General features: G+C 46.6%; 1 protein-coding gene across 2 annotated transcripts in view; it reads left to right on the forward strand.

Annotated features, from left to right (window-relative positions):
• The window catches only part of CFDP1 (craniofacial development protein 1), a 67336-nt gene that overhangs the window by 22220 nt on the left and 22387 nt on the right, over nucleotides 1-22729 (forward strand). The gene's annotated exons all lie outside the window — the stretch shown is intronic.

Genomic DNA, 22729 nt, shown 5'->3' on the forward strand with positions numbered 1-22729 from the left:
CCTGGGCTTGTTTGTCTTACCTTCTTTCAGCACAGCAAACCCTGATGCAGTGCAGCCCTACATGCCTTCCATCTCCTAACCTGCTGCAGAGTGCCTTGGGTTTGTGCAGTGATACTACAGCTGAAGTGTAGCAGTCGCATTTTGATTAACATGTGGAACAGCCCAGTGCTCTTGAGGGTCCAGCAGGAGACATCTGGGGTCGACTGACCAACGTGTGCCTCTGGTGTGAGAGTGCTCCATGGGGTTTTCTGTCTTGGGATGGCATCCAAGACTAATTCCTTAGGCTGCCAGCAAATATGCTTGCCTTTGGACTTCGGAGGGTGCTTCCAGCTGGGAAGTCAGCCAGGGTATTTTCAGGTGAGAGAATTACTAGCAGGCTTGCAGTGTTTCTTAAAGCCATAATTAGGTCCCCTTGTGTTACAAAAATTACAAAGGTCAGGTCGTAGATTTGGAGTCAGCTATTGTCCAAGCCCTGCCCCTGTGGAGTGAACAGCCACAAACCTTAGTGACAAGTCTGAGCAGCACCAGAGGACTGACAGAACTTGGTGTAGCCTGATGGCTCTTTGCTGGTGCCCCTTAAAATAGAAGTTTTGTGGGAGAGGGTGCATTTCTCCCTTGTACATTACAGGAGAAGACCCAGTCTGGGGCAGTATCAACAGAAGGCAGTGAAAAACCTGTGATTTGGGATCCTAGATGTGCCTCTGGACACCCACTGTGCTGTGAGCTATTGTTAGCCTCGAGGAGCTTTGTCAGCTATTTAAAAAAGAAAGAAAAGAAAGCCTTGCCCTGTGTGCAGGGCATTCAAGCAGCTTAGAGTGGCCTCTCCATCTGGCTTTTCTTTCTTCACCTTGCAGGCAGCTTGCATTATTTCTGGATGCAGCCAGCCTACCCTGCATTTATTTAATTTTCCTTCTCTAAACAGACAGAAGTAATCCAGGAAAGTAGCTATCACAAAACCAAACATCCAGCTCCACATCTCCGCATTAAAAACCCTTGCAGCACAACTGGTCCAGGGGAAGAGATGTTTGGGGCTGAAAGTGCATTTCCTGAATGTGTTTAACATCCATACCGGATGTGCTATAAAAAGCTGGATTTGTGCTTGTGAGGGACACGGGGGTGGTTGGAGGAGAATAACTTAAACACTTGGCTGTAATTAAAGCCAGGAGTACAAAACAACCCACCCAGTTCTTTCAGCAGGCTTTGCTAGAAAGGTCAGAAGCCCTTGGTTCCCAGGGATGCAATAGTTTCCCAGCCTTCCCATTATTCCCGTCGTGTCCCCCCGTGACATCCAGCTAGGCAGTGGTTTGTCAGCAGTGGGTGTCAGTTTGTTGGAGGGGTTTGGGGCTGATGCTGTGTTCCGTTTGTGTTTCTGTCATGCTCTTGGGTTGTGTTAGGGTGTTGCTGATGCTGTTAGGGGTATTGGGTGGGATCCACTGACCCCTTCTAATTTTATGTCACAAAAAAATTGGTGGAAAGCTCCTGGCGTTCAAAAGAAGCCCTCCACTCACCCCGCTAAGCGTTCTTGCCTGTCTGTTTTCAGGCTTGTTTCCTATCCTTATGTTGCTCCAGGGCCTTTTGGGGGCAGCAAGAGTAGCTCCTGGCTGTAAGTCCATGACCTGATGCAGGGGTCACTTAGCTCTGTGGGCATCACTGGTGTTCTAGGAGCTGCTTGATGCCCCCTCCCTGGGCCAGGCGGGACCTGCAAGCTGGGTCGATCGTCCTCTGTGCTAGTAATCCTATTTTGCAGCCACCATTTCATATTCAGAGGATGTTAAAGCAAATGAAATCCTCCATGCAGCTTAGAGCAGAATGACTGTGTGAATGTACTTGTGCCTATGTGACTTGAGACACAACGGCGGGGTTGAGCTCCAGCCTGAGAAATACTTGCAAAGACCCAAGCCGTGCATTGTGAGTGGCGGCTAGCTGCCCATCAGTCTCTGATGTGTGTCAAAGCACAGCATAGGAAACAGTGCTGCTGTAGCAGTTCTGAAAATGAAATAAAAATGTAGTTGGTGGATTTTATTCAAGATTCTCCTCTAGGCATCTGTTTCTACATGGCCTGAACAGGAGCCACGAAGAAAAAGGAAGGTTTTTCACTTGCTTTGTTCTTGCCTCTGCTTATTATCAAACCCATTTGTAATTAAATGTGGACTGGCTCACTCAGCCCCACTTTTGCTTTTCTGTTTGATCATGCCTGAAATTACAGTGGTGGATGTGTGACCTCCTAGGCCTTTTCATGCCTTGTAGGCTGGTATAAACACAGGGTAAAATTTGCCTTTGAAGCAAGGCACCACTCCCACAGAGTTCTGGAGGTGTGGTGCTCACCAACTCCCAGGCTGAATTTGGTCTAAAAGGTTTTGGACCTGGGTGCAAGACCCAGCGGGAAGAGGCCTGTCCATCGTGGGTGCTTTCCTCCCTTAGTCTACTGTAGAGAAATTCATATGGACTGAGCATTAAATGGTATGAAAAGCTTCAGGCCATTGCTTTGAGAAGTCATTTACTCGGCTGCATGCTGGTGTTGGAGTAGAGCATTAGGAAGATGTCTGTTCATGGCTTCTCTCCCACGTTCGATATGCAGGAGGAGGAATGGTGGTAGTCATTGTAGGAGGATATGGATGGTGGGAGAACCTGAAGGCTGTTTGCAGCATCCCAACCCATGACTGTGATTTCTAAGCTAACCTTCCCCTCTAGCCTGGCTACTCCTAGGAGATGCTTTGCATCCAAAGCTTTCTTTTGCTAAGGCTGCTCTTTCTGTGTGAGTTGGCTCAAGCTAATTGGATCCCTTTGCTATCATGATGAAAACTGATTACTGATGAAGTGAACACTGGTGAGACAAGCACAGGGCTCTCAGCTTCTGTAAACCTCAGATCTAGAGCAAGTGCTGCAGCATTCACATGCTTCCAGAGAGCAGTTTTGTTTCACAGCAGTCCTATGGCTCTTTTTCTGTTCAGAAAGCAGGGATTTACAGTCCAGTTTCAGCTCAGCATCAGCTGTAAGCAGCTATTTAGCTAAAACTCTTGCACATTTTGCTGGTATGGGCTGAATAAGGGTGCAGATAAAGCAAGTAATCAAGACCTTTGGGGGAGCTGAAGGTACGCTTTTTCAGTAACTTCAGCTATTGAATAGCTGTTGGTGATTTTAAGGCTTGTCAGCTTTCTCCTGCGCTTCCCTTACTGGGCTCCAGAGAGTGCTGTTCTCTCAGACGGAGAGATCAGCCCTTGCACCATAGCCAGATGTCTGGGTGTGAGTAGCACATGACATCTTTCTGTGCACAGTACCATGAACTGGCCAGGGGCAATATTCATGTGCCCTAGAGCTAGTTTTACTTATTTCCTGTTCATACGCTTTGGTTGTGAAAGATAAATGTGGTGGTAGCTGTTCCAAGTGTGTAATTTCTCTTTAGGTCGTAGATCCTTTGTTGGTTTTGTTTTTGGTTTAATTATTCATTATTAGTGTCTACCTACTGGTATCTGTCTATTTGTATCTCCTCCTTGAATCAACATGGTAATGACGCTGGGTGATTTTTTTTTTTTTTTTTGGCGTATCTTGGTTTGATTTGCTAGGGGGGCTGAAGTTAATTACCCCATGGGATGAGTGTTTGTATGTGTGTGGAAGAGGAGGTTTGTCATTAGGAAGAACGATGGCTGGTTCAGTACTAAAGAGAAGGGTTTCCATCAGCTGTAGTAAATAAGATGGTGGTTGCCACACACTTGTAAAGCATGCCAAACAACCTTATCCTCTGAACATCTGCCTCCCCTCTTGATGTCAGTGTGGGCTGAGGCTTCCAGCATCCCATGAAGCCAGACCCCTTGCAGAGCCTGCACCAGTGCAGATGCTGCTCTCCAGCTGCCACAGGGCTGGGAGCAGCGAGGACACCAGCGTGGGCTTCACAATCCAGCTGAGCAGCAAACTCAGTCCGTCTGTCCAAGCTGTGAACGTGGCCACACTGCTGGTGAATCCTGTGCTAGGGACCTGACCACTACCTGCAGACAGGCTTATCCAGGACTGCAGTCACCTCTGAGCTTAGCTGTGGGTGGGAGAGTTCTGCCATTTTGGGTCTTTGCCCCTTCTCTGAAGTTCTTGCTCTTGAACTTACATTGAGCCTTTTCTGATATGAAACAGAGCTCTGAGTGTGGGAAGTTTCATACCCACTCTCCCACACGCAAAGCAAAACATGCACTAAACATCCTTTCAAACTAGTCTCTCAGGAGCAGTCCTTTCTTGTTCTCAGGCTAAATGAGTCAGTACCTTCTGCCCCAGCCTCTCTTTTGCAATAGAAATGAATGAGATTCTTTAGCTCCATTCCACACTTCCCTGCAGCCATGCCAGCACTTGGTGTGGTTGCTTTTGCTTGGGGCAGTGACATCTCCTCCCGAGGAAGTTGAGCAGTGCCTGTACAGCCCTGCGCCTTGCTTCAGTCCTCTGTTTTGATGTGGCTAGGACTAAGTCCCTGGGCCGGACTAAGTGGCATCAGCTGTTTCTTTTTCTAGTCTTGTTTGAGGTTCAGAAGAATGGAATCTCAGCTATTTGAGGACTTGCATCTCTAAAGCATTTGTCTTATAAAATACAAACAACCCCCTACCAGTCTGGGGCCTTTGATAATTCCCCAATGAAAGTTGTGGGGCAGTTTTCCCTTAGGGTAGTACAGGTTTTATGAGGCTTATTTTCATTTGCTTTCATCTCTTAGATCATGTGCATTTCTCTTTCCCCCTCTGTGAAAATGATTGAGGAAATAAACTGCTAATGGTGAATGAAGCAAGCTGTGTTTTTATTCCAGAGCCCTTGTTAGGTTGCAAAGGGAAATCCCTGAATCTTCCCATGTTAGACTTGGTCTGGTTGGAGTGAGAAGTGAGAGGGGCAGCCTTGCTTCATGGTGAAAGACTGGGATTGGAGTTGGGTTTGAAGAGCTCCTGTTCCCAGCTGTGCCATGTCTTGTGGGTGTGTCTACTAAGAAGATTTGTTTCCACTCCTGTCTTATTTTGCTTTTGTAGTGCTTTCTTGCATATTAACTTGAGCTGCACCGTGTCCCTTGAGTGTCTCCCCCATACCAGATGCTTGTTGCATACTCTTGCTTTCCCACACTCGTTTTTCTCATGTCAAGGAAGAAGTTCAGCTGAATCATTCTTTGTAAAAGATGAACCAGAAGTAAGGCTGCAGTGGTAGTCAGAACAGAGCAATGCTTCCAGCTTTCACGCAGTACTGTTGCTGCAGGCTTTACACATACTAGTGGCTTCATTCATGGAAAATTACATACTGGTGGCCTCATTCATGGAAAATCAGCGCACCAATATTTTCCAGCACATTTGTTAGCCAAAACTTTGATCTGCATGCTAGGTTTTCAGCCTTTTGCGGGACTGGGCTTAGAAAACAGGCGTGCCCAGGCTGGTTGGCTTCATATCAAGGTGTGAAGTCAAGCAGTTAGGGTTAGTTACCAACTAAAATGCTGGTTTTCTCCTTGTCTTAAAGGAGATGTTGGTGTGACTCAGAACTCTTGAAGAGCACATGGTCTCTCTTCAGAGCTCCACCCCTTTGATTGGCAGCTGTCTTGCAATGCTCTTTTGTGTCCAGAGAAAGCCTGAGAGAGGTTGAGTAAGTGTCTGCGTCCAGACATGGGGACTTCCTCTGCTGGTTTCTGGCCATGAGGATGGTTAGCATGGCTGCGGTTCACTTTGGCTTTTACTGTCCTCATGTGGAGGTGTCAGGGCCCCCTAGTTCTTGCACTCACCTTACTATTCCTTTGCAAAACCCTGAGCCTTGAGTGACCTGGTGCGCAGGCTGAGCTGAAAGGGCACCTTAAACAATCTCCAGACTGTCTCAGGCTCTCCAGGGTGCTCTAATCCAGTCTGCCAAGCTGTGGAATACCTTATTTCCCTATCCAAGGAGTTTCAAAGCCTTCCTGATGTTTTGGGTTACAGCCCAGTCTGCTTTGCCCTGGAGCCCTTGCCTTTGCAGAGTGAGTGCATTCCTTGGGCCAGTTGCAATACCAAGGGACCCTCTGCAGAGGCAGATAACTGGTGTCATGCTGGCAGCAGACATCCCTCTGGGTGTATGAGGACGTGTGTGAGATGCTTGTGTACGCACTGAGGCGGCGAGTGGAGGGAACTGATTTGTTTGAAGTTTCTGTTTGAGACTGCCTTTTTTTTGGTGGGGGGGGAGGGGCGCAGCGGGGTATCCCAGAGGAAGTTGCATTTTGTGCCCTCTCTTCTCCTAGCATCTACTAGCAGTTCTTCCCTGTGAGGGTGCTGAGGCCCTGGCACAGGTTGCCCAGAGAAGCTGTGGCTGCCCCATCCCCGGCAGGGTTCAAGGCCAGCTTGGATGGATCTTGGAGCAACCTGCTCTAGAGGAAAGTGTCCCTGCCTGTGGCAGGGGTTGGAACTGGATGAGCTTTAAGGTCCCTTCCAACCCAAAGTGGTCTGGGATTATCAGCAAATAACTATGGATATATGAGTTCGATCCATCTGTGTGAGGCAGCTTTGATACCCTTTTGTGGAACTCGTACTTCAGCACTGTTGCTCTGAGCCTTCAGGCAGCTGATGGACAATACAGATGCCTGTTCTTGAGAACAATGATGGCATTTCTTGAAGTAGCAAGTCCTGAGCATGTGCAGGGCTGGATTGTAAATGTAGTGGGTTTTGTTCCTTTAAGGTGCAGGCCTGAGAGCAGCAGGCTGGCTTGCAGCACCTGTGAATGCAAGAAGCTTGCACAGTTTAGAAAATACTGACTGAAAGAAAGCAAATGACCGTTCTTCAGGTGCTTGCCTGTTTTGCCTTGTGGTTGAGCATGCTGTGTGTCACCAATATATGTATGCTGTCAGGAAGTCAGTTGAGATGCTTATTTAGCAGCAAGAACGGGGTTAAAGCGAACCCATAGAGGCTTGCTGATTGCAGCTCATGGCTTTCATAATGCAAAACCAGTGGGAATTCAGCAACTTGGTCTCCCCCTAGCCCCCCTTACCACTATTCTAACCTTTCTGACTCATGTGGAGCTGCATCCCTGCTCCTACAGCTCACCCAGGGATGCTCTGCAAAAAAAAAAAACAGCAGAGGTGTAATGATGGGGTTATTAAACTTCCTTGAGAGAGCACTGAAAGAGTAATTTTCCAGTGTGGTCTTGCTGTTTTGTTACACTCTGGCTGGTATGCAGCGTTCCTGCCTCTTCATCTGTGACCTGCACATTTCCCATTGCAGGCTGGCTGAGGAAGCAGCTGGTATATACCATATCTCTAACTCTCTGGAGACTGCTATGCAGGGACGTCCTTGATTTTGCTATAGGCTGTTAATGATGCACAGCAAAGTTGCTTAGGCCAGAAAAACATGAAGGTTTGTACAGCATGCTGTACAGCACTCTGACCTGTGCTGCAGCCAGGAACAGTTCCTGCCATGTACCCCCTGCTAACAGTGGGGGTCTCACTGTACATCACATGGTTTGCATCGTGTAAGTGCTAAACAGACAATGCAGCCCAGGGCGTTTTGTTGTGCAGCGTTCACTTTAAGGACAATCACCATCCCAGTATTTTTCCTAATGTGTAAAATCCCATTTCCCTCCCTGCTGTTTGCAAGAACCCTTTGGAAAGCTGGAAGGGCTCACTTTCCCACTCACGCTCATGCACTCAAGAGCCTCACCACCACTGTTTGGCTGTTTTTTGTTTTCTGCTTCCCAAAGTCTAAGAAGAGTGTGTAGCATTTGTTTTGGAAACAAAACCCCTTGTAGAGAATTACATGGCTTCTGCAAACAGATGGGTGCAGAACAGGTCGTGAGCTTCGGACTGGCTCTGTAGTCTGTACAAGATAGTGGTCTCTCTCCTCACTTTATGGTTTCATGGCCACTGCATTTAACAGGACTCTTAAGAAACCTTTGAAGCTTTGTTATGCCTATGAGACGCTGAAGATGCTTAGCAGGTTTCCCCTGGTCAGTGCTGTGTGCAGTGCTTGAATGTTTTATGGGGGTAGAATATCTGCGCTCAGATGGGTAAGGTTTTTCTCCAAAAATCTTTGGAGACTTTTTTCTAAAATCTTTGGGAGTAAAAGTATGTTGGTGAACATTAGGAAGAGATTGTTGGTCATAGCTGTTTGAGGGACACTACAGAGCTGACTCTCTTCAATTTTGTTTGCTACAAATACATATATCCTGGGGAGAAAAATTGCCTTCTCCCTTGTCCCTTAACACTAGATGAGCTGGATGGGAAGCAGAGAGAGCTGCTGTTGCAAGGAATGCTTTCCTGTCTCCCTGTGACACAGGAATCCTTTGCTCAGTTTTGATACCTTCTTTCTCCATGATGTGCCATGCTCCTGTTGTGCCAGGTCAGTATGTGTTTGTGCTGCATTGTTTTTATCTGCTGAATTAATCTTTAACGAGCACAGGACTTGGTGTCTGGTCTGGGGGAGCTTGGGAGGGACAGCATTGGCACCATGGACACCTGGAAACAAATAAATTACTGTTGGCCATGCTTTTGGTTTATGAGGCAGTATTGATAGGACTGGGACTATAAATACATGCAGGCTCTGCCACAGGTCATGGAAAACCTTGAGTGTGGTGTCCTGGAGCTTAAAACCTGGGCAGAAATTGGCGCATTCCCACCCGCACTTGTCTTTGTGCCAGAGCTTCAGCTTTGCTTGATGTGTAACAGGCTGGGAAGGAAGTGGCTGGATCAGCCACTGCAGTTATAAAGTCTTGATTTTCTGTATCAAACTTACAAATCAAGGGAGCCTGGAAGCTCCGAGGGAATGTTCTGTCTAGGATTCCCAAAGCAAACGTAAAATTGTCTCTTCTCCCGTTTGCTGTGCTTTTCCTCCCCCTTCCACACCTCATGTGTCTTATTGTAGCCTAGATGGCCAGTTAACATAACCCCAGCCTGTACTGGGCATTACAGGGCACAAGCCTTAACTAGAGAACCGGCAAGGCAAGCCAGATTGGCTTCCCAGCAATCCCAGTCTCAGGGTAACAAGGGAAGCTTTGAGGGTGCCTGTACATTTGTTGGTGGTGCACTGGCTTCATAGTTTACAGCTGGGAATAGTAAATGGAGGGGGAAAAAACCCTTCATGCTATGCAGATTTATTGCCACTACCTGATCTGTAGGACAGAAGGCTCCTGGAAGAAGATCTGAGCTCTTCTTCCACTGGAAACTCTAGGAGCTTGGTAGCTGGGGGCTCAGTGGGGTGAATCCTAAACCCTGCTTATGTTGGGATGGGACCTTGGTCAACTCGTGTACCTTTTCACCAGTAGAAGTTCAGGGTCCCAAGTCACACTAGAAGATTATTTGGAGTCAGATCTGTCCTTGAAATAAAAGGAGGGCTTTGCTGTCCAAAAACTCAGTGCCCTTTCTTTGCCAGGAGCTATGCTTTGCAGGAGGAACTCCAGGCTTTAGCATTGTTCTCTAGGCAATTTGAGCCAAAAGAAGTGAGGTTGAGATGTGTGCTGAAGGTACCGAAACTGTTACCCAAGCTTCTGGGTCCCCTCTCTTGTAGTGCTTGCTTTCCGTGTCACCTTTGTGTCTGCTGGGTTTTATGTGAAAAGTCTGATTGTACCCAGAAAGAAGTTTTTGATAAAACAAACAGACAAAAAACCCCAAACAAACCCCGAAACACCTGTCTGAATTGGGCATGTCCAATGTGACAGGCCTGCAAAACAGCTCCTTGGTCAACTACTGCCAGCTACGTCCTCTGCCTGACTGCTGTAGCTGAAGGCAAAGCTCGTGAGTTCATCTGGCCTCAACTCCTGCACAGCATGCTTCTCCCTAGCCACCCTCTGCCAAACCAGTGGACTTTGTTTGGCCTTTCTGGTAAAGGATTTCAGCTAATCTTGAGTTGAAGACCTCAGTAAATGAAGAATCCTCCCCTTTCTTTGAGGTTAATTAACTGTGGCAACTAATTGTTGAAGAAATTGTTTGAAGTAGTTATAAATATACCAGAACTTCCCAGAATACAGCAAATTGCTTGAACTCTGCTCTTGTGGATTTTATTTCAGTGTCGCTAGGACATGGTTGTGTTTATGCCTGTTTAATTCAGAAGAGACTCTCACTGCTGCTGTTGCTCTCCAGCTCTCTCTAGGTGTCCGTCTCTGTATTTGAGGATGCCCAGTGGCTGATTTATGACATTTAGCAGCTTGACCAAGGGCAAACTCCAGAGATGTATAGCTGTGAGTGATTCATCTTTGCTCCTCATGCTTGGAGATAAGTGTCAGGATGGATGTCAGCTGTCTGGCCAATGCATGAGTGAATCTGGTTTCATATGTGCACCTTGAGCCAAGAATACATGCATTTATTTTTTGTTCTTTGTTACAAACCTGGAAACACAGACTGTGCTGGAAGAAGAAGGCCTTTTGGTTTAAAATATTGTTACCAGTATAACAAGGCTGTGGCTGTGACATCTGGGAGCCCTGAAGCATTAGCTCAGAGATTATGCTGAATGCTCTGGGGAATTCATTGTTGTACAAAGTAAAAGAAAGGGCATTGCTAAGAGATAGCATGTTTCAGATGCAGAAATAATGGACAGGGTCCTCTTGAGTCCACACGCTGTGGATGTGTGGGGCTGAAAATGGGAAAGATTCATACTGAATCTTGGGAAGAGGTCCCTAACAGAGTTTTTTATTTACTTTGATTTGTGATGTAACTGGAAAGAAAACAGCTGCCCAGAAACCCAGACGCCTGTGGATTGATGGCTGTGAAGGAAGAGGTGAAGACCTTGTTCCTTGGAAATGTTGGAGGCATGGAGGGTTGGATGTGGTAGGTCGTCATCATCTCTGGAGCCTCAGTGCAGAGTGTGCCGAGTAGTTCTGCTGTGTGGTTCTTCATCAGCTTATCAAGCTGAACAGTCATCCAGAAGGCACAAGAAGGGATGAGATAGTTTTTAAAGTAACTTTCAGGTTTTTTTCTTAGCTTTCTGGTCCTTTTAGGACTTGGAGCCATATGCAGAGTTAATACACAGTCAGACCATGCTGGGTTTCTTGTGTGTGCAATTGTCCCTTCCCCAGCAAGGCACCCATCACGTGGCTTGTGAATAAACTGCAACAGGGGCCCGTGGACCCCTGAGCTGGCTCCACGCAGAATGTACCTGCCAGTTCTTGGAGGGCTTACTGGCAAAGGCAGACCTTTGTGCAGGCCGAGCTGTGCTGCTTCCAAATCTGAGCTGGCTTTGTGCCTTGCTGTGCCTGGTCTAATAAGCTCCCTCCGAATAGGATTTGCTGGGTAGTGCCTGTTGAGGCATGCAGGCTGGCTGCGGAGCAGCGAACAGAGGTCTGATGCTTTGTCTGGGCATTGCAGACCCCCTTCCTCCCCTTCTGCTACGAGGATGGAGAGATAGCTGTAGGATATGTTCTGCATCTCAACACCAGCTTTTACATTAACTAGTTGTAGTAAGTGTAGTCTATAACATAACTAGTAGTCGATGGTTATTGAATTTTTGCAGGCTGTTCCAATGTAGGGTAGCTCTTGCTGAGAGAAATGTTCAAAATACAGGGGGTGGTTGTTGATGGGGATAGCAGAGAACATCACAGCACAGCTGGGACTCATCCAGGCAAGGCAAAGCTGTGCAGGAGAGGACTCACTTTTTGTCTTGTGCCAGAGAGGTCTCAGCATCTGATGCATCAGGTAGTGGTGTTGGAGCATGTTGTCATGAGTTAGTGTGCATGCCAGCTGCATACACTGCCCTGTGGAGTTTAAGCACCTTAGCATGTTTAGTTGGAAAAGGAAAAGCAAGCTTATAAAACTTCAGGATAGCTATCTTCATGTAGAAAAGCAAACCACACTGAGAGGCTGTGGGGGACAGGAAGGGGACTGGTAACCCAGTCACTTAATTCAGCTGCAGTTTCACTCAATGTGGAGAGAGCTAATGAGAGGAAGTGATTTTTCTCTGCCAAGTCCTTTATTTAAACGTAAAAGCTTCTTCTGGCTACTTGCAAAAGATACTGTTAGCAGAGTGGTCCTGTGCAGGACCTCTTTCAGGATGAGGCTTCACTGTAGCCAGACTGTCTGACCCCTGGCTGTCGTGTTCCTGCTATTGCTTTTGCATCCATGCTTGTTGAATCTTTCTGCTGCGCTATTTTGGTGAACTTAGCTGAAACCAGCCTGACTGCCAGCGCTGCATGCTAAAACAGCTCTGCAACAGCTGAGTGCTGGAGCCCATGTCAGCAAAGAGGTGAATGGGATTTAAACTGTGAAGGAACTTCAGTCTTAAGTATCTAGTTCTCCTGAGGCAGGAAAGGTACACCAAGGAAGATTCATTTTACACTTGAACTTTCATCTTTTCTTAGTTGCATGCTCTTGGGCTGTGCTAGAGACAAGGTCCTGAATTAGACATGACCTTTGGGCAATGGCCTGCTTGCAGTATCTCCTGTTCTGAAAGCTGCTACATGTGCATCTATGTTAAGGTGACTATTAGGATAACATCATATGTTTTATAGAGTTGCAAGAAAAAACATTTCTTGTCCCAGCAGAGCAGCACTTGAGTCACATACATGCAAGTGCTAGTGCCCATGGTCTTTGCAGTCATAGCTCACAACATTGTGATATCATTTTCTTCAGCTTTTTAATTAAACGGAGGCTTGAATTTCATATAGTTCTTTCCGCATTTCTTCAAAGCTTTTAATGTTCACCTCCTTCTGCCCACTTCAGCTTTCCCTGGTAGGTTATAGCCTGTTGGAAAACATAGAGCACATTGTGAAGGCCAAAGCAAAAGTTGACTCAGCAATCCTTCTCATTTAAGCTGTTGCTGTTCATGGAACAGGAGGTTAGCCTTAAAATACTGCTGCCAAAAAATACCACTGCTCTAACAGAACTGGTGCCTGCTTTATTCACTGTTGCTGTGTCCTTTGACTTACTGTTTTAAAGAACGGAGTCTACTACTGCCTTAATACCCTGTGAAAGAGTTTTCTTTTCATATACTGGAATAACTCTGGTTTGTCTATGAGCAGCATTTGGCATCTTTTCTCCAGGTATCTGTCCTAGGCACAGTTCGCGTCACTACTCACAGTGGTCCCTAACCTTGAAGGATTTCATGTGAACTCTGGGAGTTGCTGTGTGGAAATGAATGGGCTTTGCTTATAATGTGAAAGTCAGCACAGGGGTGTGTCTTTATGGGTTCAGGCTCACCTGTGGTCCTGTAGATCAGGTCTTTATCTCCCCCACAGGACTTTTCCAGGTTGCCTTTGGATCTGCAAAGAGCTACCTGCCAGCTTTCTGCTGGACACTATTTCAGCTCCTGGAAGCTGGATTGGTCCTGGAGCTGCCAAATTTAGTTCCTGCTAGGAGCATCCCCTCAGCTCTTCCAAACTGCGTGGAGGTGTCAGGATGCTTTGCTGCTCTTCTGTGCTTCCCGTCTTGAGGAGAGGGGGCGTGCATGTGGGTCCCTTTAGAGCAGGGCGATACTGGAATAAAAAGCCTTCCTTATAATTCCCATCATCCTACAACCTGGAACAGGTCTGTTCATGACCTTGGAGCAGATGGGTGTCAAGACCTGATCCAGTGTGCCCGAGTGTGATCTTGCCTCTGTGTATGAAACTGGATGCAAACGTGTCAGCAATGCAGGATTAGCTACTAGTGAGGTGCTGGTATAAAGAGAAGAGCAGGTATCATCAAGTTCTTGGGTTCTCCATAAAGTGACACAATCAGGGACAAGTTGGGGTGATATTCCAGGGAGAATATTCCCTCCTTGGGGAGGGCACTGGCCAGAGAGCAATGCTTCACATGACAATGGTGGGAACTGTGGGTGTCTGTCATTCCCGGAAATATGCTCAAGTGCCCTTTTTCCACCAGGGAATTAAGAAGTTATGCAGACTCAGCCTAGTTTCATTAATGGATTTAAAGCAGGTTTTGGCAGAAGGCAGCCAAGCACATCAGGAATGGAACAGAAAATATTCTTCCCAAGTCCAAGAGCCTGGAAACTGCCTCTCACATCATCAAAATCAAGTGACAAAAGCTGCTCTTGTTGTAATCTGAAATCTTTCTCTCTTCTCCCTCCCCCACATCCATGGTGTTCATGAGTGCATAGGCTATTTACCAGCAAATTTAAAGCTACAGGCACACAAGTATTGTGAAGTCAGCCTAGGACCCTGCATTGGAGGAAGAACATGTTGCATTACATGGTACTTACAAAGCAGCTGAATTCAGTCTCTTGATTGGCTTGGCTACAGCTCCAGGTACTTGCTAGTATTTTTTCCTTTTAACCCTTGTTTCTTCTCCAGTCTGATCTGCATTTTTGACAGGTGATTATTATCACTGAAAGAGTTGACAGCTTAGGTAGTCTCAAGTGATGGAGAAGTCTTGATGCTATTTGTCATGCATGCAGGTTGTCTTTGAGCATTTGGAAAGAAAGGCTGTAGAAAACTTGCATGTTATGAAGCTTGTCTGCACTAGTGTGATCAGCAGCACTGATCACTGTTCTGTTGGGGCAGGATCTAGTCCCAGCGTACCCTTAAGATCACAGAATATCTTGGACCTCAATGGGAAGCACTGCTAGTCATGAACTCTGGAACAAAGCAAGGTCAACAACTAGACAGCTCTTTCTGTAGGTATTTTCAGCATTTCCCTGGTCCAGTCTTTAGTGCTGTTTCCTGACCCTCTGTGTTTGGGGTAAGTATCTCGCTCAGCTTTGGCTTCCCCACATGCCTGGATCTGTACATCAGTGACACCAGCTTCTGGGTTTGTTTTCTGCAGTAGGTGCCTCTTACAAAATTCATCTCACCAGTGGGTAATCTGTGACTTAGTCCAACGGAGAAGCTTTTCAGTGTCAGACCCAAACTTAGGCAGTGTTTGAATGCCTTCCTCCTGTGCTGAAAGACTCTAGGGATGCTCAGATGGGTTGCTCGGAATATCTCAGTTAGGCCATGTTCAGAGTTGGGATTACCTTGCTGTGCAAACTCCTGTGGCATTTTGAGACATGTTAGTAGGAAGAAGAATATTCCACCATAGTTGACAGTGGGTGTCCTGGTGGAAAGTACCATGTACAAGATTTGCACAACTAGGAAGAAATTAATTCCATGAAGGGCTATTTTCAGCTTCTTAACATACAAAATTTTTTGTGGCTGCAGTTTGGTAGGGTCTTACCTCTTGCAACAGAGGTCAGTCCTTCCATACAATGAATGCTAGAGCTGGTTTATCCTATTTTCACTAAGCTGCGAAAGTTGTTTTTCTACTGTGCTTGTTTCCCCACCCTTAGGCTCCATCTGTACACTTCAAAATAGTTGGAGGAAGAGGGCAGAGAAAGAACAAAGGCTCAAATACGAATGGAAGGAAACTAGGGAAATTCAGGAGGAAATGGACAGTGGGAAATACAAAAAGATCCAGCTGCGCTGAATGCACGGGGTGTGAGTGCACAGGGATGCTTTCTGCTTGGTATTCAGAGCTCAAGACCTGCATTGTGGAGCTGAACTTTCCTTTGAGTCAGTGACCTATTCAGACACCTAACAATGTCCATTATGTACAGTCAGCTTGTTTATGCCCAGTGCTGGGCTTTCTTACCTTTGTTTCATATACAAAAAAATAATATCCTACTTGCAAAGTGGCCAGGGCAAGCTAGATTTCTCTGTGTGAGCTCTTGACCATCAGCTTTCAGATCATGTTACTTAAGAAAGATTTCAGAGGACAATGTAGGATAAGATGCTCAAGGAGAACATCTGCTGATGGAAACACTATTCTTGGTAGAGTGATAGCAAACGTCTATCTCCGTTGGAGGCTGAGGGTGGAGGGAAGGTAGCAAGAGGTGGGTCCCTGCCTCTCTGGAGTTGCAGTGATTAAGTTGGTACCATAAGGCAGCCTGAAGAGGTAAGTCCAGAACTGTGCTGAGGCTTGTGGGACCAGCCTGCCAATGATGCCCATGCATCACTACAGGCAAGAACAGTGGACAGGGGAAACCTGGGGATCTGGTGATGAACATTTCCACTGTGGAGAGGCAAGCGGAGCTGCCGCTGCTTGCAATCCTTGCTGCAGAATAGGTGGGGCTGTCAGCGCACAGTAGAGCTCCACTTAGGTTTGTTCTGCAGCTGCAGAGAAACCAGCTGGCCCAGGTTTCACACACACTCACACACACACACACACACAAGGGGATCCCCAGAGAGGCTTTGTAGTCTCTCTGCAGAGTCCAGGGCAGCAGCTGAAGCATGCTCTGCAGCAGAGGTACCTCTGTCACCTTGGGCAGCCCAAGGTTTTACCCTGTTACTTGGAAACAGCTTCCACCTCCACTACAAAATACAACACGCATTGTCATCGGATCCCATGGAGGCTCTGACTAATGTGAGAGCTGAAGCACAGCTTTCGGGTGAGAAGGAATCATGTACAATATGCCTTGGCCTTAACTGTAGTTTTCTGCATGAGGACGTCATTCTCAGTTGAGGGAGGTGCTCTTTAGCCCAGCCCACCAAGAAGCAATTGTAAGCAGTGGTTGAAAGAGCTGGACTTAGAAATAAGGTACACATTTCATGTTGAGAGCAGTTTGGGCATTGGAGCAAGTCTGTGCAAGTGGTGGTGCTTTCTCTTTTTTAAAGAAAGCATTTTGGCAACTTGCTTGTTCCATGTTATGCCCTTGCTTAACCACTGCTCATTCAGTTAGAGCCACTTAGCAGCTTTAAAGCTATTTCTTTAGGGGGGAAAATGAATTCTGCATATTCAGGGAAACATCTGTCCTCATTCAGAGCAGAAGCTGTAGCTGACGTGGTCCCTGAAGGGTGTGGGAGAGCTCCAGTTCCTTACTGCTGCTCTGCAGTCACTTCTTGGAGAACCACACTGACTGTGAAAGGTGAAGCAGGTGGTGTAGTAATGTTGCCGTATGTGTAGAAAAGTCAAGTGGTGCCTCTTTGAAGCCTCGAATGTGTGTGCAGCACATGACACCTGAGGAGTGTTTTATTCATGTTTGTCCTCAGGAAATCATGTTGCTTTGTAAGCTGAGCCTTTTTAAGTGTTGTAAGTTTGGCACCCCAAAAGCTGGGCTTTTGCAGGCACTTCTGGAAGATGTCAGCCTGAGCTGTATTTTCCTGACTCAGATCCTTGCAGTAAGAGCTGAGGAATGAAGCATTTAAATAGGAAAAAAAAAAATAGAAGCTACAGTGCAGCTAGATAATGTCAATCTTGTCATTGCTTTTAATATTCATTTCCAGGCACGGCGATCACACTGTCAGTTTTAAGTTAAGCAGCCTTTAGTCCTAGTCAGCTTCTGTCTATGTACATGAAAGAGATGACTGAGCCCACAGCTGCTAAAAGCATTTCTCAATTACTTGTATTTCACTAGGTATTTAAAGATTAGGTTGGGGTGTAGAGGATGAAAGGTTTTTTTCTTTATCTTTTAATAAGAAACTTGTATTTGCAGATCTGAAGAAGACCAAAGACTTGCAGCATCTAACATTCTCCTCCCTGCTGCTCCCTCTGAGTGTGGTGAGGGTAGGGGAACATGTAGGAGATCATACAGGGAATAAACCCATGTCCCTCCTGTTCTGCTGCTTACCGCAGCCCTGCCTTGGTTCCCAAAATTGATGGGTAAGGATGTGCCGTGCTGGAGTTCTCATGACATAGCCTTGCTTGCAATGCAGGAGACCAAGCAGTTTACGTGGAAATTAAATATATGGGGCTTTGTATGCTTTAAACATGAACAGTGAAGGGGAGGATGAGATTTCTGCCTGTAATGCTTTGAAACATTCCTGTAGTCACTTGCTTTTGCTGTCTCCACTGACTGTCCAACCCTTCTTGGGAAAAGGAACACCTTCGTGAGCCTTGAGGTACTTAAGCCCTTCAATCAAAAAATAACCATCCCTGATAGCTCCAGAAAACTATCTGGCAAGATCAGAGAGGACCAGATTAATATTGTCCTGAACAAAAGAAGAAAGCAGCAGGGGGAAAATTGCTTGGAGAAAGGCTTCCAGCTGTCTGTATTTAAAAATGTGGTAAGGGTGAACACAGGCATGGATCCCAGTGTAAAACAAAGCCAGCAGCTTTCATGTCCCCTTTAAGGCAGACATGTGTGGAAGGAGCAAAGATGCTCCCCTTGTTGGAGCTGCATGATCATAGGGCTGAGTAGCGTAGGGACTGCATTCACAGCAGCGTGTGCTTGGGAGGAGGGTGTGAACAGTTCCCACACAACCTCTCAAGAGCAGCCTGAAACAGTATTCACCATCCTCCAGCCAGCTGCTGGCAGGTTGAAACAAGTGATGGAGTTGCTTCAGGGGAATTTGATGGTGAGCTAGTTCTGTGTGGTGTAACAGACTTAACTGATGGCTGGGGTACTTGCTTTGTTAATAGCTTAACTGGGCATAGAAAGCTCTGACTTTGTGATCATTAGACTTGGGAGTGTGAGGGACAGCTGGGCACACCAGACCTTGCACCCTGTGTATTACCAGATGCGTGTAATGTGGGTGAGGAGGACACAGGGAGCTTCAGCCCAAGCTAACACAGTGTGTCTGGGGGGTGGTGGAAGTGCCCAGCAGTGCAGGAACAGTGCTGCTGCGGGGACACAGAGCGAATCTGTGCATCCTTCTGCTGGCAAGCTCCAAGCCAGCCTGGGTTTTCCATGTGGCTCTGAGTGAAGCCAGCCATGAGGAGTGAAGGCCTTGGGGCAATCCTGCAGCTACAAGTGCCCTTTGTTATTTGTCTGACTTTTCATTTGGATTGTACACTACCTGGGTGTACTGTACAGCTTGGCTGAAAAAGCCTGGCCATGCCATGGAAGTGCTGGTAACTCAGCTGTGTGCCTGAAGTCAGGGACCTGATTGCTTTGCTTTTTTAGCTTATCCAGTTGAAGGAGCCTCAGTGCTTGATGGCAAGAAGTGCAAGGTGAAAAGGGGGTGACCCTGGTAGCCAGGTTGACCTGGCTGTTCACTCCCCGGATCCCAGGCTGTGCCTTATTTACAGCAGTGGAGGATTGAGGGGTTGTGTCTGTCCTTCTGAAGTGCAGCATCATTCCTTGCAATGGTTTAACTCTGAGAGTTAATACCTCCAAGTCACCTTTCCTGGTATAAACCAGCACCACCTATTACTTTGGTCTCTCTGCTCCCATCTTGTGCTCTAGCAGTCCAGTTCTCCTCCTGAGTCTGAAAGGGGTGCTTGGCAATTCACACCTTCAACTTAACCAGCTGTGCAAGGTTAGGAAGCCAATAGGGAAATTCTGCCTCCAACTCATCAAACAGAAGAACCAGGTAAAATAAACACTTGCCTTCTGAAGCAGTTACTTGGGATTGTACTGATGCAGACTTTCCCATCTGCTCTGTTCTCAGAGTTGAACATGGCATGATCTTGATCAGGTAAGATTCACCCCACCTGGGAGATGTTCCGGTAGGATTTTGCTGTGAGGGAGAAAACTGAAGGGGATTTTTGCTCATAACATAAGAATCCTGCTTTTAAGCTGTGCCTTTGGGCATATATTTAAATGGAAAGAGCTGTCAGTTTTTCTTCCATTGGAATTTATTCTTCTGTTGCCACACTCAGGTGAGGGTGTACTGTGACAAACGACCATCTCTTGTGGCAGCTTCACCCCACAGCCTTTTGCTGTTTGGAATTGGCCTTTTTTAGCTCTGCTGCTGAAAAGGGGTGTTCAGGGAGACTTGCTTTGCTTTTGTTGCCTGTGTGCAGAGTTAGCATGGCAATGGTAGGAGGAGAAAGTATGGGTCAGTTTCTCCTTGCACACTGTCACTGGCATCACAAAATCACAAAGGCTGGAAGGGACCTCTGGCAACTTTGTGTTCTCCCCGCTCTTTGCAGCAGGAGACTAAATTGGAGTTCCCAGGGTCAGTCTCAGCCTGCTGAGATGTTTGTGGTAACCCATAAGGTGGGAGGCACCCTAATTTGACATGCAGACCCTTTCTCTGCCGTGTTCAGGAGGTGTTTGTGTCGTATCAGATGAACATCTTTATGGGCCCACCTGCTCTGTCCATGCTGCTGTGGTGGTACACAGCTTTCACAGCCTTCTTTTGCTGCTTCTCAGTGGATTGCACTAGTAGCCCTGGTTTTCTGCAGCATGACATTGCTTTGCACCTGCTCCAGCACAGAGGATTTTAGACGATTGTTCACGTGGTCACAGCATGTTCATTCAGAGTCCCTGGACAGTTTAAGCCTTTAAGCCTGAAGAGCACTGATTTGGTGGTGTAAACCTTTCTATCAGATTTTCCAGGCTGGGTTGTGGACAGCAGCTCTCCTCTACTTTTAACCAGGTAGCACAAGCCTCTTGTTGGAAATCACAAGTCACCCAGTGTTATGTTTGATTGATTGTGGGAGGGAGTGATGCTAACTTTGCATGAAGTCTTTAAATACTTGGCAAGTTTTCCTCTTAATACAAAAGCAACCAGATAAGAAACTCTGCTTTTGAGGGAAGAAAAGTTAAGTTTCTGCCTCTAAAGGCTGGAAGGAAAGGACAGCCACTCTGGCTGGCTTAACCTAACTCTTAGAAACAAGGAGGCAAATTAATACTGTTTCTGATTTTCTTTTCTGCAATCTCTAGCTTTTGAGCTAACCTCAACTGGAGAGGTTGCATAGACTGACTCATGGCATTTGAACAGTGGGGTTGGCAGCTCTAGAGAAGAGCCCCCATGTGCTTTTGGTTACACTAATGTTCATGTGCCTATGAAATTTGGGTGTGTGCGCTGTTTCACAGTGCTGTTTGTTACCACCATTTGGCTGGATGTAGGTGGCCTGCTCTCATCTGTAATTTGGCTGGTGCTAATACATCAACATGATGCAAATCTGCCTTTAGTTAGCTGTTTCCTTCTCCCAGCTGTATGACAATGTGGAGTTTAGGTATTTGGATCTGCAAGGGAAGTCACTGTGAGAGGATCGTAATTTGCCCCGGTTTAATTACATGCTCAGAGACAAGGCTTTGTACTGAAAAAGTTGGGGGTTTCTTTCGGCTTCTGAACCCATTCAGCTGCCCTCTAGTATATAAAAAAAATATTTTATTATCAGGAACATTACTCTTCTGGTTGGGGTGAAACTGCTGGGTACCTTTCCAGTCTTACCAGTTAATGATGAGCTGAAAGTGGATCAGCTGGCTCAATTTAATAGCAGAAGTGGAGGAAAGCTGATGTTCATGCATGGTTTTTCTCTGTCTGCAGTGATCTTTAGCTCAGAAGAGCGCATCTCTGCTAATTGACTATTAAACAAGATTGCTCGCTGAGGTGCACTGTCTTGCCATTTCAGTCCTTTAAGGAATAAGTCTCTGATCAGCTGCACATGTGGGTCTTAAATAGAATCTGCCTAATGTCTGGAGGGCTTTGACATTCTACTATTAAAGTGCCCATGTTTTGGGTTCCAAACCAAACCTTTGGGGTGGGGGGTTGAGCAGAGGTGGGTTTTTTTCTGAAATGGTAATGTTGCAAACAACAAAGACTGCATTTTAACCTCAAAGAGAGACTTGGAAGCAGCACAGAGTCAGCCTAGAGAGACATCTCTTTTAGCTGAAGATTTCTAGGATTACATACATGTTACCACATGCCTGGACCACCAGTTAGACACCTACCTGGCCACAGATCCTTTGTCTCAGTTGCTGTGCATGCACATAATGTGTGTTTGCGTGTGTTTACCCAGTCTGGAAAAAAATCTGAGCCCTGAGGGATTCAAGCTTCCTTTTGTGTTATGAAACAGGCCATGCTGAGAGCCAGCTGAAGCTCACTGCCTGCTTTGCAGAGGCACTGAAGGCTCCAGAAGGCTTTTGGACCCCATGTGTTGGGTGTTTGAGGGAGGACATTTAGTCCTGTTGTTTAATGAGGATTCCCACTGCTATTTTCAAGAGCTCTGCTGGCATACTCCAGAGGGAATCTGAGCCCAGGCTTGAAAGATAGCAGCAGCCTGGGGTCCAAGTCAGAAAGGGCTGGGTGAAAGGAGGGGCTAGCTGCAAACAGAGGCACGGCTGGTTTTTCCTCTTCAAATCCTGTCCTGTTTTGTTCAGCTAGGCCAGCCCCTGGCACCATTCTCCTCAAGCAGGGATGCAGGGGAGAAATGCTTCTTGTCCTGTGAGGCTGGGACATGCTCCCCAAGGCGTGGGGAAGGCATAGATTATCTGGATGCTTTCTGGTCCCCTTCTCCTCCACCCTAGCTGGTTGATATACGTCATCCTAAAGCCTCAATATCATGTGGCAACTGGCACAGAAGGCTAGAAATGGGAAGGGGGACAAGACTCAGACTTGGTCTGCTGTTTTAGAGTACATGCTGCAGGAGCAGTTGGTATTTTATTGCTGATATTAAACTTGGATGTGCGGAGAGAAGGGAGAACATGGCTAACATAGAATGCCTGCCTCTGACAGATACCCAAGCCACTAGAGACCCTGCCGTAATTTTGTAAATCAAACGCAGGTTTTCAGCCTTCCCAGAAATATGCACTTACAAATGCTAACCATCAAATAGCCTAAATTACTGATCCAGCAGATTAATCCATAAATCAAGGTAGGCTTAGAATAGCCCTTGGAGTACAGTGTTTTTAGTAAATAGCATCTAGGTCAGTGCTCTGTCTCTTCTTGTTCTGACCTGACTAATAATGTAGCCTCTTGTTTGTGTTGTGCTAAAATCTACTGTAGGAAAGCTGCTCAAAAGAGGGTCTTTCTAACCTTTTACACAGTGTGTATCTCTGGGAGACCGGGCTTCTGCATGCAGAAGTAAATGGGAGACTGTGTGTCATGAGTGGTGCCTAGAGCCTCAAAATCCAGCCTACCTGTTTTCCCTCTCTCTCTCTTCTTTTCTTGCTCCAGACACTTGTAATCAGAGAATATTGAAGATTTATTGTATTGCTCATCGTAAAACCTCAAAGCAAGGATCAGCCATGGGAGCAGT

This window comes from Lathamus discolor, chromosome Z (assembly GCF_037157495.1).
Source record: "Lathamus discolor isolate bLatDis1 chromosome Z, bLatDis1.hap1, whole genome shotgun sequence".
Classification (NCBI taxonomy): Eukaryota; Metazoa; Chordata; class Aves; order Psittaciformes; family Psittacidae; genus Lathamus; species Lathamus discolor.